The sequence below is a fragment of the Furipterus horrens genome, unplaced genomic scaffold (assembly GCF_987537825.1).
Source record: "Furipterus horrens unplaced genomic scaffold, mFurHor1.1.pri manual_scaffold_6, whole genome shotgun sequence".
NCBI lineage: Eukaryota > Metazoa > Chordata > Mammalia > Chiroptera > Furipteridae > Furipterus > Furipterus horrens.
Window position 1 is genome coordinate 132,716,265 of NW_028327176.1, and position 6,521 is coordinate 132,722,785.

Here is a 6,521-nt window from a genome sequence, read left to right on the forward strand (position 1 = left end):
AAGAACTTATTGATTCATATTTCTGAAAAGGCCAAGGTGCAGTTTCTTTCTTTCTTTGTCTCTTCTTTCTTTTGGATTTCATAGCAGTATATATTTAAGCATTTAAAGACAGAATTTGGAGGATTCCTTTTCTTCTCAGAATATATGTTTGTTTGTTTGTTTGTTTGCAATATGTTTCACCTCCAAGGCAAATAGAGCAATAAACCCCACCATCAAATAGCTTTTTGTTTGCTTTTCACATTTCTTCACTGCCTTCTTTATTTTTCTGTGGACATAGCAGCAACCTCTCAAAATGCTTCCTTCTTGTTAGAACACTATATTTTGACATTTCCATAAGCAGAACTGTGCATTTACAAGACAGTTCCTTCATTCTCCATCAAGACCTATCCTAGAGTTGTTAAGGGCACAGTTTATTTCAAGTATGGCTCTACCCAGGGCTTCAAATGATATCACCAGGAATTTGTCTACCTCCATGTCTTAGCAGTATTTTCAAACAGCCTCTGAAGTTCTAGGCTTACATTGCTCCCAGATTTAAGTCCTATAGAAAAGAGAGTTCCTTTCCCTCTCTAACTGAACAATGTTCCAGGATGGTATCAGCATCAGCCTGGAATCAAATAAGAATTAAATGGCACATTCAAAGTAGGATAATTTTTAAAGAATTTATTTGCCAAGTGACTATTTCAGTGCTGTGCTGGAGCTGGCTCACAGCAGCTTACAAAAGCTGATTCTTAGCATTTCCTCCCAATTCTGTGTTTGGTGACTTCATCTGGTAGCTTGAAATGGGCCACAATGGGAATAGATTCACCACAGCAATGGGCAAATGTTACAAATTGAGGCTCTTTCCCCTCTCCCCATTCCCCTCCAGCTATTTACCAGCACACCACTGGACTATTTACAAAGGTGTAGTGTAGGAAAGGTGTAGGAATCCTACCAGAACCCAGCACTGATAGTAGCAGAGGTCCAAGAGAACAAGGGGAGAGAGAGGTTACCAGAGGTCACCAGAATTCAGGAGAAGCAGGTAACATTTAGTTAAGGGACACCTGCCATCTAAGGGGTGTCACAGGAAAGAACTGGAAGATAAATACCCTGACTTAATTTTCTGGAAAGGGAAAGCTAAAATGATCTAATAAATTGTTAAATCAATTAGTATTACTAAAATGTGTAGTATTTTGCTGCCAATTTATTTGCCTAATGCTAAAAAGCACAGTGCTAGCTTTGGAAAGTCCCTGTGCTTTCCTTGCTGGAAACTCCCATGGCCAGGCAGGGAACCAGCCCCATCCTGTTGCCACAGGCTGCCTCTTTCTACGAGTTTCAGATTCACTTCTACATACAAGATTAAAAATTGTCATTGATATGGGAATTTAGTATATGAAAAAAGTGGTGTTTTGAAATAGTAGAGGAAAAGATAATGTATTCAATAAATAGCATTGGGAAAATAAAAAATTTTTTTAATTTAAAAACTAAAATAAAAACAAACAAAAATAGCACTGGAACAATTGTCTAGTCATTTGGAAAATAAAATAAAATAGGATTCCTTCCTCATACCAAGATCATATGTTTACAGAATTAGCAGGAGAGAAAGCCTTAAAGAAAACAGAAAAAACAAAAATCATAAAGACATGACTAGGTAGGAAATATTTGTATATGTAGGTCGATGTGTATATAGATAATTATATAGGTATTTATTACACAAAATACATATAAAAAACTACTAAAGATTAAAAGTAAAAAGGCAAACACTCCAATAGGAAAAAAGGGGAAAAGAATATGAAAAGATAATCCTATTAATAGATGTTCAAGTTCATCAGTAATTATGGAAATAAAAATCTACTTTCCACCAATTTTCTTGGCAAGATGTAAACATTTGTAACATGAAGTGTTTTACCAAATATATATATATATATATATATATATATATATATATATATATATATATATGTCAAGGCATAAGGAAATGGATAATCTCAGCCACTGCCAGACAGAGTATAAACTGTTATGGCCACTTCAGCAGCAACTTCACAATACTTTTAAAATTAAAATGTGCACATCTTATGATCTAGCTATCCTACTTCTCAGTGTCTACCAGGAGAAATAATGAGACATATACACAAAGAGACATCTGCAAGGATCTTCATCCCTGCATTTATTGCAAAATGGAAAACAGTAAACAGCCTAAATATCCATCAGTAAGAAAATGCTAAGTAAACTAGGGCCTGTCTATCCACACTACAGAATACTATATGGCAACTAAAAAGAATCAGGTCTGCCTAGATGGACTGGCATGGAAAGCTCTCAAGAATGAAAAGAATTTTAAAAAATTTTAAAAATGAAAACAATAAAAATACAGAATAAAATACAGTATAATAAAATAAAAATAAAAAACACACATAGCCCTGTCCAGTGCAACACATTTGATTGGGCATTGTCCTGCAAACCAAAAGGTCGCCAGTTCAATCCCTGGTCAGGGCACATGCCTGGGTTGCAAGTAGTTGGGGAATGTGAAAGAGGCAACTGATTGCCATTTCTCTCTCACACTGATGTTTCTCTCCCCCTCTTTCTCCCTCCCTTCCCCTCTCTCTAGAATCAATAAAAAAGAAAAATAATTTTTAAAAATTGATTTAAGGGACTGGAAGTGACTCATGAGGAGTCTTCCCAGGACTGACACTCAGTTTTACCTGATTTCTGCATGTTGTCATCTCACATAAGACTGGTCACCACAACCGTCCGGCTTGTTCATTCCCTGATCCACAACCCTTCCTGTTTCTGCATGGATTTGAAGGCTCTCCTTTCCTCCTTGAACTATTTTGAATCCCTCTCATTTGCTGAGAGTTGGGACAATGTTGGATTACTTGTGAAACCAAGCCCACCACACACTGTAAACACATTCTTCCTGGCCAATGACTTGACCGAAGAAGTAATAGAGGAGGAGCCACAAAAGAAGGCTGATTTCATTCTCTCCTACCACCCACCTATTTTCTGACCCATGAAGTGCATAACCTGGAAAACCTGAAAGGAGCGCCTGGTGATCCAGGCTCTGGAGAACAGTCACTATTTACTCTCCTCACACAGCCTATGATGCTGCACCCCAGGAAGTCAACAAATGGTTTGGCTAAAGGGCTTGGAGTTTGCACCTCCAGACCCATACATCCTAACAAAGCACCTAACTACCTGATAGAGAGAACACACAGAGTAGGATTTAATGTTAACCACCGCCAAGACCTGGACAAAGTCATTTCCACAGTGAAAGGAATTTCAGATGTTTCTGCCACCTCTTTTTTGGCTAGGACTGATGATGAAGAACAAACACGGATCAGTCTGAGTTGTAGTCAGCAGGCTTTGATGCAGGTAGTGACTTTTCTTTCCCAGAACAGACAACTTTATCAGAAGACTGAAATTCTGAAGCCTCTGCTTCTGCACACTGGAATGGGGCTGTTATGCACACTGGATGAATCTGTCTCCTTGGCAGCCATCATTGAGCAAATCAAAAGGCACCTAAAACTATCTCACATTTGCCTTGCCCTCGGGGCAGGGAGGACCTTGAGTCCCAGGTCAAAGTTGTGGCTCTGTGTGCTGGTTCTGGAATCAGTGTTCTACAGGGGACAGAGGCTGACCTTTACCTCACAGGTGAGATGTCCCATCATGATATTTTAGATGCTGCTTCCCAAGGAATAATGTCATCCTCTGTGAACACAGCAACACTGAATGAGGCTTTTTTTCTGATCTTCCAGATATGCTGAGTGCTCACCTGGAGAATAAGATTTATATTATCCTGTCAGAAACAGACAGGAACCCTCTTCAGGCAGTATAATGCATATAGGAACAGAATAACAATCTACTTTACAAATCATTTCACTCCTAACTTGAATGCACAACATGAATCTATGGTTTGTATGCTTCTAAAATAATGTTTTAGAATACACATTGTCATTTATGATTTGTTAATCTGCTTCACCATATGTTCTATAGTTTTTAGGATAAAAACTGTAATGTAACTATCATTAAAGAACAAATATTTATTATAAAGAACATATTATAAACTCTAGGCAAGATCAAATAATATCTATTAACATTCTTGGGAAGCAGTTCAAGTAATCCTCTCCTTAGCTTAATTATAATAGATGAGATGTGTCATTCTAGATCTCTCTACCTGTAGTTAGTTAAAATATACTTTAAAAATTTGGGATTGGAACACTTATTTCTAGATAGTAACCTCCAGGGGATGATAAAATCTGTTTGTGTATTCCTATTCTTAGATTACTAATCTCCCCCCTAAATTTCAGAATCTGGATGGGATTTATCAGGATGAGGTTTGCTTCTTTTCCTTAATATACATAATCATCCCTGGCTACTGTGGCTCAGTGGATTGAGCGCCGGCCTGCAAACCAAAGGGTCACTGGTTCCATTCCTAGTCAGGGCACAAGCCTGGGTGGCAGGCCAGGTCCCCAGCTGCGAACACGCGAGAGGCAACCACACATTGCTGTTTCTCTCCCTCTCTTACTCACTCCCTTACTCTCTCTCTAAAAATAAATAAGTAAAATATTTTAAATATATATACATACATGATCATTATTTATATAACTTGTTTTAGCATTTTTTAGGTAACTCATCTATAATTTTATTAATAATATATAAAGATGATTGGTTCTCAAAAGTTGATTTAAAAACCGCAACAAAAACCTACACACACAAAAGAAAAAACAACAGAAATATTTGTATCTCTAAAGAAAAGGCCTAGAAAAATGAGTAGTTGTTCATCTTTGGGAAGCATAAAGAATTGGAGTTGTTTAAGGAAGAATTTAACTTTATCTGTAGTGTTTGACTTTTTTATGATGAGAATGACTTATTTTTTGTATAATCAGAACTTCTCAAAAATCTTTTTAACATAATATTTTATCTCTTTTAAATGGCTGTATTGAGATATAATTCACATACTATACAGTTTATCCATTGGAACTGTACAATTCAGTAGTTTTTAGTGTATTTACAGAGGTGTGAAATTGTCACTATCATGTAATTTGATAACATTTTTAGCATTCCAGAAAGAAATAGTTACTCCCTATCTATCACCCACCCCACCCCTAGCCCTAGACAACCACAAATCTGCTTTCTATCTCTACATATTTTCTTTTCCTGGACATTTCATATAAATAAAGTTATATAATATGTGTTTTGATGTGTTACTGGCTTTATTCACTTAGCATGTTTTCAAGGTTCATCCATGTTGTAACATGTATCAGAATTTCATTCCTTTTTATATAATATTCCATTATATAGATACACTACATTTTGTTTATTCATTCACCAGTTCATAGACATTTAGGTTATTTCCACATTTTGACTATTGTAAATAATACTGCTGTGAACATTTGTGTACAAGCTTTTGTGTGGACATAGCTTTTTGTTTCTTTTGGGTATATCTCTAGGAGTGAAATTGCTGGGTCATAAGATACCTCTATGTTTAACATTGTGAGGAAGTGCCATACTCTTTTCCAAAGCAACTGCTCTATTTTACATTCTCACCGCATGATTTGTCTTTTGAAAACTGTACTATGGGGTAGACTATGAGAGTCAATGGTTATTTCCCTTTATTTAAACTACCTCAGAAAAGTTTATATTTATTGATATATTAAACTTTATATTATGTTTATATAGCAAAGAGCAAAACCCCAGGTAAGTACCATGTTGGGAAGTTCCCTGGGCTGGGAGGGAAGGAGAGGGTAACAGCTAGAATCTGGCAGAGTCATTTGCTAGAGCAGTCTGAAAGGGCAAGAAGCATGACTCAAGACAACTCCAGGCTCTAACAATTCCAGAAAGGCTCTCTGTCTGTCAGATGCAAGAGATAACTGGATCTGGAATTCTGTTTCTCTGCTTTGTTTGAGGTTCCACAAGGTAATGACTCAGAAGAAGCCTGAGGCATGAGAAAGATGATTATAAATAGGATTCAGTTTCAGGGAAGGGGCCTGCTGAGAATCAGAACCAGGTACAAAATGGGGGGAACCAGTTTTGACAGCCTGTGAGCCAGAGTTCAAGGCCAGGCTGTAGTCCCTGCAGCCTGGGCTGTAGAATACCAGGTTTGGAGAGTCACTTTAATAGACCAGGCCACAGTTTCTTGGTGACCTGGACAGTATGGCAATATCGTAATCAGCACAGCGGGTAGGAGGGATGGAGCAGGGAGGGACTGATAGTATATAGCACAGCAATGACAAGTTTCAAAGAACTTACACACACTCCAGCTCATTTGTTTACAACCTGATAGGATCACTTGCCCCAGGATTGCTATTATCTCAAAACATTTCTAAATTGCCATTTATAACTTGGTATGAATTTTTACAACTCTTTCCTAAGCCTACAGTTAGGATACAGTTGAGAACTGCAGGTCCCCAGAATGGAAGTCCCTCAAAATAATATTCTTTAAATAGTTGTTCAACATTTCTAAATGGAAAATGCATTAAAAAACATTTTATCAATAAAAATTATTTACTTAATTAATTTGGTCTTTCATTTTTACTAGCCAATGTAAA

At 37.1% G+C, this 6,521-nt stretch overlaps 1 pseudogene; it reads left to right on the top strand.

Annotated features, from left to right (window-relative positions):
* The first annotated feature begins 2,686 nt into the window (after positions 1 to 2,686).
* LOC150007447 (NIF3-like protein 1 pseudogene) lies at positions 2,687 to 3,808 on the top strand (annotated as a pseudogene).
* Positions 3,809 to 6,521: the final 2,713 nt, after the last annotated feature.